The 13,260-nt window shown below is 42.9% G+C and overlaps 1 long non-coding RNA gene across 1 annotated transcript; it reads right to left on the bottom strand.

The window, feature by feature from the left end:
- Positions 1-8,072: 8,072 nt before the first annotated feature.
- On the bottom strand, positions 8,073-12,002 carry LOC116419575. The gene is made up of 2 exons (XR_004229824.1): positions 11,161-12,002; positions 8,073-8,476 (listed from the first exon to the last, which is right to left on the bottom strand). It is a non-coding gene; the product is annotated as an uncharacterized LOC116419575 (long non-coding RNA).
- Between the last annotated feature and the right edge of the window lie 1,258 nt (positions 12,003-13,260).

Here is a 13,260-nt window from a genome sequence, read left to right as displayed (position 1 = left end):
TTCCCCAAGACATTTCCATGTGAGTATTCTTTCCTCCCAAGGTAGAAAATTCCTGGAAATTGTACCTCTCTCTACTTACTTTGTCTGGCCTGGTCTCCCCTGTGACCAAAGTATGTATCCATGAGAAGGCTGCCTGGGAGCAAGACAAAGCTAATTAGCCACATGGAGGTTACCCACACCACCTTGGTACTTGTGGCGAGCTGGCTCGGCTTTTGTAAGAAATAATGTGGCACTGGGGACATTTCTAATGCATTCTCCATCAGGAGTGTACGACCGGTGACAGGAGGCTCTCTTCTCTATAAGGAAAACATTGCACTTGTCTTTACACAGACTCCCTGGACTTTAAACAACCTGGGCTTATCTGAATATTAGAAAACATTCCATGGGTATTCTTGAGGAATAAATGGATTTTAAAATAATCATATGTATATTGCATTAATACCAATCTAATGTTGAGACTTTCCAATACTGAATATCCCAAACTATTAAAGAGGAAGGAAGGAAGGAAGGAAGGAAGGAAGGAAGGAAGGAAGGAAGGAAGGAAGGAAGGAAGGAAGGAAGGAAGGAAAGAAGGAAAGGAAAGAGGGAGGGAGAAAGAGAGGGAGGGAGGAAGGAAGGAAAGAAGAAAGGAGGAAGGAAAGAAGAAAGGAAGGAGGGAAAGAAGAAAGGAAGGAAGGAAGGAAGGAAGGAGGGAGGGAGGAAGGAAGAAAGGGAGGGAGGAAGAAAGGAAAGAAGGAAGGAGGAAAGGAAGGAGGGAGGGAAGGAAGGAGGAAGGAGGGAGGGAAGGAAGGAAGGAGGGAGGGAGGAAGGACGGAAGGAAGAAAGGAGGGAGGGAGGAAGGAAGGAAGGAAGGAGGGAGGGAAGGAAGGAAGGAGGGAGGAAGGAGAAGGAAGGAATGAAAGGAAGGAGGGAGGGAAGAAGGAAGGAAGGAAAGAGGAAAAGGAGGAAGGAAGGTGAATGGAAGGAAGGAAGGAAGGAAGGAAGGAAGGAAGGAAGGAAGGAAGGAGGAGGGAAGGAAGGAAGGAAGAAAGGGAGGGAGGGAGGAAGGAAGGAAGAAAGGAAGGGAGGGAGGAAGGAAGGAAGAAAGGAAAGAGGGAAAAAAGGAAGGAAGGAAGGAAGGAAGGAAGGAAGGAAGGAAGGAAGGAAGGAAGGAAGGAAGGAAGGAAGGAAGGAAGGAAGGAAGGAAGGAAGGAAGGAAGGGAGGGAGGGAGGGAGAAAGGAAGGAAGGAAGGAAGAAAGGAAGGAAGTTCCTGTCCTGATGCTGCCTACATTCTATTGAGACGAAGAACCCGCATAAAAGAACGTAATGTTTGCCAACTCCCTACCAGGCCTTGAGGTGCTGGGATACTCGGAGCCCCCGCCTGGCCTCGGGGAGGGGTCCCAGGAGCTGAGCCCCAGCCTGAGGGGGAGGGAAGGGGAGGGTCAGGACGCACGTTTTATCCAGGACTACAGAAGCAATTTGTAAAACTGAGCTGCAGAGGCGGCCCTGCAGGGGCGGCCTGGGGGTCTGAGACGCTTCCGAAGGCTGTAAGTCCTTGCTCGGGCACAGGAGCTTTCCAGGCCCGCCCGGCCCCGGCCGTTCCTTCCCTTCCTCCCTCGGCCTGGAGCGCACCTGCCTCTGAATCCCCACAGGCCCAAGGCGAGGGAGCCCGGAGGCCTTTCCCTCCCCACGCCCTCCCCCGGCCTCTGGAGTCAGGACAGATCCGTGTCCAGCGCCAGCCATCTGTGCTCCTGCGGTCCTGGGCATGTCACCTGGAAAACGGGGCCAATGGCAGCGCATCCCTCACCCACCGGCAGTCTTTCCGAAAGCATTTATTAATAAACACCTCTTTTATTCTAGACATCGGGAACAAAAAGAAAATAACGGCTCCAAACAATCTTCCCTCCTGGGTAATTTTCACTCCAACAAGGGAAGGAGCCGGGACCCAGATAATGACAGAGAGAACAAAACCAGAACAATACAGCTCCCTCCCTCCCACTGCCCAGTGACCGGTGCTTCCCATGTTACCTGGTAACTGATGGAGACCAATGGCCTGCCCCATTTCCGTCCTCTTCCTGACTCGGGGGCCACAACAGGGTCGGGAGGCGCTCGTCTCACCCCCAACGCCAGCTCCTTAACGGCTCCCTTGTATCAGAGAAGACAATGACACAAGAGCCAGTCGCCCTTGTGTCCCTGAAAGCCATAAGCGCTCAATCCACATCCTTATCACTGTCCCTCAATTAACCAACACAAACATGTTTATTCCAGTGGGTGGAAAGATAAAATGACTGAGGAAACGTAGATCCGAGCTTCTGAGCAAATCAATTTATTAAGCAGCACATGGCAATTGCCCAGTAAAGTGGGTATCTAAAAACAATTCATTAGAGACACCATCTGATTTCCAAAATATTTCAAGAATAAGGACTTCTGTTTGCTCTTTGAAGAAAATTATCCTCAGTTTTTCATTCTTTTTAAAGCTAGAAACTATATTAGAAAAATAGGATATTTATTTAAGAAAATCTAACTATTTCCTAGTATCCCTCAAATTAGTAACATGTTGGATTTTTGGTTTATCTTGGCTTGTGATTATTGTTATTTAGCATCTGTGAGGCATTTCACTTTAGTCAAGTATAATGTCATTTGGCATCATAGGATTTAGAAATGGAAAAGACCTTAGAATGAATATGGTAGAGGAAGATTACTCAAAGATTTTCCCAATAAAGGCAAAAACATAGTCCAACAAGGGGAAATAATGGCCTTGCCTCACAGACATGGCTTTTGTTCTTCTATGTTCTGCCACTTCCATTCATTTTCATGGAAAAAAAGTTGTTGGAGTGGATAAATTGTAGGATTTTTAAACAGGAGGGCTTGTCAGTTTGCTGACAGAGCAGTCTCTAACCAGAGGCCAAGTGGGTAAGGTTCAGTACCTGGGAATAAAGGACCAGTCACTAGAAATTTCTAACATTAGGAGTGAGGAGACTTCCTAGGGAGAGAAAATGGCCATTCTAGCCAGCGCTTAAATACCCAGACTCCTTAGGTATGTGTAAGGGTTCTGCCCTTTCCAAAAGGGTTACAATCAAAAAGCTTCTGGGATTCAGGCTAAAGATGCAATGCCAGAAACTGTTCCTCCTCCTCCTAAAATGAAAAGGCAGTAGCTCCCTCTCAGGGAAGCCAGAAGTCAGAGGCAGTCAGATTCACCCTCATGCAGGGACAATGGCCCTTAAGCAGCTTGGCAAGTGAGAGCGAGAGGGGAAAGGAAGCAGGCCCAATGTGGGCCACTCAGGAGCATCAACAGGAGACAAATGTAGTCCCACAAGATCAAAGAGGTTTCCCCTTCACAGACATGCATTTCCTACTTGTGTGCTCCCCTTTTGTGCAGGGGAGCAAGGGTCCAAAAGTATGGAAGATGGCATATAATCTCAAATATTTTAATGTGTTAATTGGTTTTATTTTTTGTCTTAAAAAAAACCTTCACAGGAGTTTCTATCAGAGGTATTAAAAACAGAAACTACAAAAACTGGAGATCTCTCATGCATGAGTTTGTTAAACATTTACTAAATCCCTACTGTGTGCAGAGCTCATGTGAGATGTTGTGGAAGACACAAAATTCAAATAATTCTAAGTCCTTACCCTTATGGAGCTTGCAATTTAACATGTCAAGGAACATATTTTTAGAAGATATTTTACAGTATTTGTAGTTAAAATATCATCTTCAGTCATAGCATTAAGGCAGGGGTCACAATGAAGAAGAATGTTTAATTTACCTATATAGATGGTATCCTTTTCTTCTTTACAAACCTTGGACTTGGATCAAGAAGACTTTCATTCAGATGTTTGCTGGCTATCTGGTCCTAGACAAGTCACTCAATTTACTTCAGTTTCCAATCTGTGAAATGGGGATAATAATAGTACTGACCTCTTCAGGTCATTGTGGGGATCCAATGAGGCAATATACATAAAGTGCTTGGTAAATCCCAATCACTCTTTGCATGGTAACTATAATTATTACACATGTTGAGGTTCCAAATCCATTGAATTGAATATTTAAATAATTTAATAAATAAGTGTGATAAATTATTTATAGAATAAATATAAGAAATGTGAAATACAATGAATAAATTTAAATAAAATGAATGATTTAAGTAAATAATTTCAAATTATCTGTTTACTGAAAATGCATTATTGATTAACTTCTAACATTTACATAATGTTAGAACACATTATGTTCTAATACATACTGGCTACAAAACCGTGGACATGTCACTTCACTGCTCAAGGCTGGAAGTATCTCTGTAAGAACACACTTTACACAACATAGGCTTACGCTTATAGAAAGAGTTTCCAGGTCCAGTCATCTCTCCTTTTTCAATGAAACCAGAAGGCTGATCACTATTCAAAGGAGGATGTAATTTTGAGCAAGACAAAAAATTACAATTGGCTGAGTACAATTTGGAGATTATTTTATCCCAATTATGGTTCTATCTCAGAAATAGAATAATCAATTCACAATAAACTTTTATGTCCTATCTTTTTTAAAGTTAATGTGGAAACTTGCAAAGACCCTTGAATCTAGAGAAATGTTTACATTCAAATTCCAGGTCTGTCACTGGGTTCAAATCCATTTCCTCTTAAATTCTCTTCAGCTCTGCTTAATTTCATGATCCTATAAAATTCTTGTTTTCCAAGGCTTTGAGGTTTATTAAGTAGTACTGGTAGTTAAAAAAACAAACAAACAAGTTTTCCTCTGGTCTTTTCTTCCTCTCTAGCAGGTTACAATTTTCTGTACCTGCTTAGAACTTAGTGTGAAAAGTAACACTGTTTTCAACTTAGCACTCTCAGGTTACTCTCTACGAGAAAAAAAAAGCTGACTTTCTTCTCTGTACATTTGACTTAAGCTAGGAGAAAACTGGATTGATTAATGGTGACCAATGATCCCAATTGCTACAACTTGTCCCTTTCCAATCTGAAGAGGATTGCCATTTTTTAAAGACATGAAAAATTTCCCACCACTATTATCCTTGGAAAAAACCATTACTGATTGGTTACTGATGCCTACATGCAATACTTTAAGTGTTGAATTTTGCAAGGGATATATATATATATATATATATATATATATATATATATAATACATTTAAACAAAACACAACTGAAAATCACAGTGCTATATAATGATTTGTTCACGGTCTTCTCTGCAAGATTCAAATGAAGATTGGAGAAATCCTAGTAATTTCCAGGAGGGGATGGAATGAAGGTTGTTGGAGAAGACAGAAATTGAATTGTAATCTAGTAATTTTCTTGTGCACTCATCTGCTCTCTTACTGTCAAGGAATAAAAGATGGTGATCTAGAGAAGTGGTGACTTGGATGGTGGATGAAAACAATAGGATCATAGATTTAGACTAGAAAGGGACCTAGAAGTCACTGCATCCACGATCCTAATTTAGATCCAGGATTTGAAGCCGAGGCAAAACCAAGGGAGATAGTACCACTTGGGCCCACCGTGGGCTCTGGGCCTTTTCCAAGAGAAAGGGAGCAAGATCCTGAAGACTTACCCTGGGCCTTGACCATGGGTCACACTTCCCTCCCTCCCAGTCCTTGGTCCTCCTGGACTCCTTTGCCTTTTTCTCCCCTTTCTTTTGCAATCTTCCCCTCTCTCCTCTCATTCTTTAACAGTAAATGGGAGACACTAAAGGGTTTCACTTCCAAACATTATCCTTTTTTGGAAAACACAGTATCTAGTCATCACTGATCAGTAAACCAACTGGCAGATAGCAGAGAGGTCAATCAGGAAAATTAATCATCAGAGGGCTTAAGGTTAGAGATAGGAACTTATTCCCAGGGAAAAGGGGAAGTCAATGATCTTTTTTAAGGTATAGGAAGAGGTTCAAGTATTTGTCCTAAAGGTCAGCAGGAGAAGGGCTCCAATTCCTACCATGTCAGCAAGATACCTTATTCCAGTTGCCATGGTGTTTGGCCAAAACCTATTTTGGAAAACAGGAAAGTTATTAATAGAGCAGAAGTTGGAGACGGGAGTTGGGAGAGGATGCTTCTATTATAGGATAAAAGGCCTTTAGAGGCCAAAAAGCGTTCAAGGTTAGAGAGACATAGCTAGAGCCTCCCCATACACACAGTAAGGGCATACCTCCAGATCCATTTTATTTTATTAAGTGTAAAAAAAAATTATGCCATAATGATTTTGTTTTCTTCCTCTGTTCTGTGACCTACCTTACAACAAAACCCCCAAAATATTAAACAAAAAAAATAATCATTTTTGACAATATATATGACTTCCTTCTATGCTATTTCTCTACAAAATTCAGAAGTGTATTTCATCAGCTCTTTGGGGAGGGACTAAGTCTGGTCACTGAAATCAGTGGGGGTTGGCTATTTTCATTTACATCTTTGCATGGATTATCATCCTCACTCTTTTTCCAGAGGTCTTCCCAAGTTTTTCTAAATTTCTCAAATTTATTTCTTATGGCACAATGATATTCCATTGCACTGAGAAATCACAATTTCTTGAGCCATTCCCCTAATCAATGAAGAATTAGAAGTTCGTTTCTAGTTATTCTGCTATGAGTATTCTGATGTATGTAGAAAGGGGAGATTTTTCTGTTTCAGATTTCCTTGGTGTAATATGTCCATAATAAAGTTGCTATTGTCTTGAAAAATTCCAAAATAGAACCATTAAAATCACCACAACAATGCATCATTTACTTGTCTTACAGTAAGCTCTTTAACGTGATTTGCTGATTTGAAGAGTCTGAGAGTATTTGAATTTTTCTTTCTTCTATTATTTGTCAGTGCATTTTTCATATGGTTACTAAAAGTACAGGCAGTTAGGTGGTCCACTAATTATAGTACCGGGCCTGGTGTCAGGAAGACTCAAGGTCAAATATGCCTCAAATAAATACTAGCTGATGTGACCCTGAGCAAGACACTCCACCCTGTCTGCCTCAATTTCTTGGTTTGTAAAATGAGCTGGAGAAAGAAAGAATAAACCACCCAATATCTTTGCCAAGAAAACCCCAAATGAGGTTCACAGAGAGTTAGACATGACTTTAACAACTGAACAACTTGTGATGGCACTTCTTCTTTGAAAGAGGTTTGTTTCCATACCAAATTATTTGCCTTCTCAATGAGAAAGGGAGAAAATGTGGAACTAAGATTTTTCTTAAATGTTAAAAATTGTATTCATATTGAATTGCTAAGAGATGTTAGTTCATGTCTTTTAACCACTAACAAGAACGGCTTTTGGTCATAAATCTCCATGAATCCCTATAGATGTTATGTATCAGATTTTTATCAGACATTTCATGCAAAACATTTTTTCCATTCAAGTTTTTCCTTTCTTGTTAAAGGGGGAAAACAGTAAAATTTCTTGTATTGTAAAACTGTAGGTCCCAAATTTAGGAAACTGTAAGATCAGTCATTCTCTGACACAAAATGCTGCCTATTTCTCACTGACATTCACTGTGAGACCATATTCCTCAATCTCTGAAGAGTCAGTCTCTGAAAATTAAAATCAGGAATGACAAAAAGAAAAAGAGAAAATGTGGTGAGGGCAATATTAGAGAATTACTTCTGGGTGAGGTTATGGAGAGTGAGGCAGTGGAAGAAGGAATGGGGCCACTTGGACCCTCGGCTGGTGTTCTGGACTGTGGGTCAGACACTGGCCATCTGTGGGGTAGAGTGGAAACCTGGCCTGCGGGGTGCTCATCTGTGCCCCAAGATCAGGAGGAGCACATTGTGTGCTGAGCACATACTCCTTTGGGTCAAGAGCAGACTGAGGGGTGAAGAGGGACACAAAGGGGCTGGAAGCCTGGGGAGTGTGGGGTAGGGAGGGAGAACGAGAGGCCCCGGAGGAGGTGGAAGCATGGGCCCAAGAAACCCTTCAACTCTATCAATGCCAGAGCCCCAGAGTAGCTCGAGGGGAAGAAGACATGCTGCTTTATCCCAACCATGCTGGCTACAGATCTTCCCTTTGTTGGTTCCCAGGCAGTTACATTTTCCCTGTTTCAAAGACTATAACTTCTCCCTGTATTTACTTCCTCATGTCTGGGATTCTTAACTCACTTCCATCAGCATAGTCATTATAGGTACGTTAATTTTATTCAAGAGCATCTTTGGGATACCACACTATTTCAAGCAACAATTTGTCTTTATCTAAGAAAAATAACAACCCATCAGGATACTGTCCGTTAAAGAAAAGGTCTTAAAAAGGAGGAGAATCAGTCTTGTTCTTTGTGGCTTTCAGATGCCTTTCCGAGACCAGCAGGAGCTTCAGACGCCGTCCATCGGAGCTCAAACTGGAGCCAGAGTCCAGATGTCACAGCACAGACAGGAACCATAAGTGCCCCACCTGAGCCCTTCCAAGGCACTCAAGAAATGGAGCCGGCCGTTCTGGAAGACTCCCCTGGCGTGGCTTTTCCAACAGGACAGGCATTCAGCCGGATCATTTAGACATCACTGCAGACGTTAATCTGGAGGTGAACTGATGACAAAAGGAGCTCACAGCAGATGGGTTAGGACTAAGCGGTTGCTTCCCACTGAAATGTGTGCTGAATGCCTTCTCTGAATTCCCAGGGAGCCCTGTGGGGGACCCTTCAACCTTTTTTGGGGAAGAATTCCTATTTTACAACTGGGGAAAATGTCAAAAGAATATAGACAGGTATATTTTATCTGTGTCTGCATATATGGAGATATCTACGTGCATGTGTGTATGTACATCACTTCCTGGGCCAGAAAACCCCAAATGGGGTCACAAAGAGGCAGCCACGACAGAAATGACTAGACAGCAAAAATCACTTTCTAGATGAGAAAAGCTGATTGCTTTCAAAAGGACGGCACAAAACTACCAAGCTTCGCCGCTGGCGCAGGCGCGCCTTGCCTTGAGTAAACCTGGTACAGGAAAGCCCAGATCCTCATCAATTATTCTGTGAAACTCTAGAATCTGTTGTTCAGCCTTTTAGGGTGTGAATTCCCCAATTAGAGCGTCAGCTATGTGAGACCAAGAGCTGAGGTCTCCTCCTTTCATTTCCAGGCAGTTGAGTGGTACAGTGGCCAGTGTTGGACAAGTGTTGGATGGCAAGGCCCGAGTGCCAATCCTGCCTCAGACACTGTGTGACCCAGGGCAAATCACTTAGCCCATGCCAGCCTCAATCTCCATCTGTAATGTGGGAATAAAAACAGTACCTTGCCCTCCCAGGGTTCCTATGAGGGTAAAGTGAAATAGTTTTATCTTGTAATACCATAATTCAGATTTGTATGGTACAAAAGGAAGGCCAAATACATTAACTGGATTCTCTGTGCTACTCTAATCCCTCCCCCGGCACTATATTAGATAAAATACACTTTAATATATTTTATATATTTAAAAATACATCCTTAAGTAAGATAAAATTCTGGTATGTAAAATCTATAGGGATTCATGGAGTATTATTCATTTAGTAGTATGTAAAGTCCTAGAGCAAGAATGCTTTCTTTTTTCTCTTGGAATCTCCATCCCTATCATAGTGCCTGGCAAATAAGAAGCACTTAAAAATGTTTGTTGATTGGCTTTTTGTTTGTTATACAAATGTAAGCTGTTACCGGGTCTATCAAGCCCAGATCCTTCCTGTAACCATCCCAGATAAGAATATAATCCAGCCTGCTCAACTGTGTGACAATGATTAACTTGTAAAGTAAATTAGCTTTTCAGGACAAACATTCTTATTCCTTTCAGTAAACATCCAGTCCAGCAGATTTCTCCTCTGGCATCTACTCATAATCAATAGGTCGCCTGGCCCCTGAGAGTGCCCGGGTGAGTCCTCTGAATCTAGCTGAAGTGAGAAAGATTCTGGGGTAGTGAAAATCTGAGATGACTTGGTAGCTCAGGGAGCAAGGAGCCTTGGGAGGGATTACCAGAGCAATAAGGTGTTCATGAGGTTTAGAGAGTCTCCCTCAGCTCCTGGATAGATTGGGGAGTGTTTTTTTCCAGGGCACCAGGAGGAGAATCATAGATTTTTAGCTAGAAGTGACTTTAGGGGTCAGGTTACTTAACTTCCCGTTTTGAGAGACAAGAAAGCCAGGGTCTAACGATGTTATACCCCATCAGAGGTTACAGGGCCAGGATGTGAATTCTGGCTCTGACTCGGAATACAAATGGGGTAGGGAGAGAAGAAAAGCCCTGAAGTCAGAAAGCTCTGGGACCCAAAGTGAGGTGAGATGAATCTCTCTTCTAGAAATCCCAATAAAAGGGCTGGACTCAATGATCTCTAAGATCCTCCCACTTCTGGATGTAGTTAATTTGGATTTCAAAAAGTTCCACAAATAAAAAAAGAGAGAGAGAAACAGAGGGACATAGAAGGGCAGAGAAAGAGGCAGAGAGACAAAGGACATGAGAATGAAAGACCAAGAGAGAAAAAGAAGAGGTGGGGGGAGGGGGAGAGAGAAAGAGAGAGAGAGAGAGAGAGAGAGAGAGAGAGAGAGAGAGAGAGAGAGAGAGAGGGAGGGAGGGAGGGAGGGAGGAAGGAAGGAAGAGAAGAGAAGAGAAGAGAAGAGAAGAGAAGAGAAGAGAAGAGAAGAGAAGAGAAGAGAAGAGAAGAGAAGAGAAGAGAAGAGAAGAGAAGAGAAGAGAAGAGAGAAACAGAGAGAGGGGTACCCATTAGCTGAGAGGGAGAATTCATCAGCAGCCACAGGCAATTTGGACAGTGACCAAAAAAGAGTGGCTATCAAATTCATTTAATGTCCTTAGGGAACTGCATCCCTCACTCTCCAGGGAGCTAAGGATCCCAGAGGCAGCAGTCTTGTCCCCCAAACAAGCCGATTTTCCCATGTATCCCCAGCGTGGGTGTCTAAGTGGGCATGCGACAAACTGTACCAGCTCAGCCCCCTGGGAAGTGTAGGTAAAAACTTCAGGCCATTTCCATCTCATGGTTCCAGAAAGGAGTCAAAGTCTACTCTGCCTTTAGTTGTATACTAGGAAAGGAAAACAGAACTGTCACAGAACATGGATACGATCACAGACCAAGAGCCAGAAGAACTTAGGAGTTGCCCACCCAGCTCCACCATTTTGCAGATGAGGAAAAGAGAGACCCAAAGTCTGGGCCAACATTGCCCAGAACAAGTGGCAGAGGCCCAACCGCCCCCAAACCCAGTACTTTTTCTCAGGGGCGCACTCCTCCCCCTGTCCCCTACCATGTGGCACCTCCAGTCCGGGTCCGCGGTCTTTGAAGAGCCCAAGTGAGACAAAGGAGCCATGCTGGAGCCACAAGGGAGGCTGCTTGGGCCAGCAGCAGCTCCAGCCCCAGTGGGGTCTTTACAGGGTCCATCACTGACGGGTAGTAGCAAAAAGGGATCCAGGGGAAGGGATAAGGGCCACAATCATGGAGCAGCTCAAGATCTTGTCGAGAAGATGGCGGAGCGGCTGCTCAAAGACAGAATGGGTCTTGCTCCTCCAGTTGGTGCTAGCTAAGAAGGGAATAAAATACAGCTGGAGGGTTCTCCTTTACCTGGCTCGGTTTCTGTGGCTGTTAGCTTTCTCCCTAAATCACAGTTCTTCTCTTCCTCCTCTTCTACAATATTTATCAATCAAATAAACATTTACTAATGTTCAAGGTCCTGTGCCCAGTGTTGGGGCACAAACATCAAAGCAACCTCAGATTCTCTGGGTATATGGGACACAGAGCAAAGGAATACTGAGTAGTCGTGGGAGTGTGGCCAGGCAGCTTGGTAACCCGGAAGGAGGAAAAGAAGCATTTATTAAGCGCCTACTCACACGTGCTAGACACTGGGCTGAGCACTTTACAAGAACTTTCTCGTGTGACCCTACCAACAAGCCGGGAATGTAAATAGCATTACTCTGAGCCCGGCTGGGAGCTCAGGCCCTCCTGACATTGGCCATCACCCGCTGCTTCTGGGGAGCAGGACTGGGGCTCAGGAGCTTCCCAATGCTGAGAGAAGTGGGAGGGGAAGCGTCCCTGCAGGACAGCCAGGACTAAGGCCCAGGGGGGCAACTCAGCATCCCTGGGGAACCCAGAAAAGGCCCAGAGGGACCGGATGCAGAATACAAAGAGGGGCCAGGTCGCAGAATGCAAGGGAGGGTTATTATTATTATAAATAACTTACTTAATAAACTTAATAAATAACTTAATAAATAGCTAGCGGTAATTCTTATCTCCTACTACCAACTTCTCCATCTCAACCTTCTTCAACCTTCTATCACCCTTAGGAGTTTAGATCACTTTTCCCTGATTAACAAAATCCCAGGATACTGAAATAATTTGTAATGAGATCACTGAACAGCTGCCAGCTACCTCTGAGGAATTATGGAGACATATAGGAGAGGTTCCCAAAGAACAGAGATGAGCAAATACTCCTTCATCCTATCTTCCATACCTTTAAGGGAAGAAAATAGATTCCTCAGATGATAGATGATTTTTGCTTCTATACCTGATGAAAGCCTAAAATGGATTATTAAAGAGCTGGCCCTCATCTACTGCAGTTAGCCTTTTCTGATTACCCAATCCCAACTACCTTTGATTTGGCATCCTATACATACACTCCCCACTCCTTTCCAGCTCCTGTATTTGCCTTGTTAAAATGTAAGCTTCTTGAGGACAGAGATCTGTTTCCTCCTATTTTATTCTCCGTGCTTAGTACAGTGCCTGACACATAGTAATTTTATCTCATCTGCTCTGGAATATGTGATCACTAGGAGACATAGGAACTATGGGTTCACTAAGAATTGTAATACCAAAGACTATCTTTTTCCATCTTTGAAAGTTGAGAGTGTATATATATATATATATATATATATATATATATAGAGAGAGAGAGAGAGAGAGAGAGAGAGAGAGAGAGAGAACACATTTGGATTCCAGCAAATTATTTGACATAGTCTCTCACATTTTTGTGGGTAAAATGAGAACTGTGGGCCAGGAAAATAACAATTAGATATTCATAATTAGTGAACAAATCTTTCCAAATGGCTTTTGATGAACGGATAAATGTCAACCTGGAGAAGTCTCTAGTGTTGTGTTGTAGTCCTTAAGTCTTGCTCTGCTCAGCAGTTTCATCAGAGCTGGACAAACGCATAAATGTCATGCTTATCAAATTTGGAGGTGACATGAAGCTGGCCAAGGGGAAGAAGGAAAAGAGCCGAGAGGAAGACAGGAAATATATTTGTTGGTGGAATCAAGATTAAAAAAAAAAAAAAGATCTCAACAAGTTGAAAGAGTAAGCCAAGTCCAACAAAAAGCAATTTGATCTGGATAAACGTCAAGTCCCATACTTAGG

The sequence above is a fragment of the Sarcophilus harrisii genome, chromosome 5 (genome assembly GCF_902635505.1).
Source record: "Sarcophilus harrisii chromosome 5, mSarHar1.11, whole genome shotgun sequence".
Lineage (NCBI taxonomy): Eukaryota > Metazoa > Chordata > Mammalia > Dasyuromorphia > Dasyuridae > Sarcophilus > Sarcophilus harrisii.
Note: the sequence above shows the minus strand (reverse complement) of the source record. Positions and strands in the feature narration are given on the sequence as shown.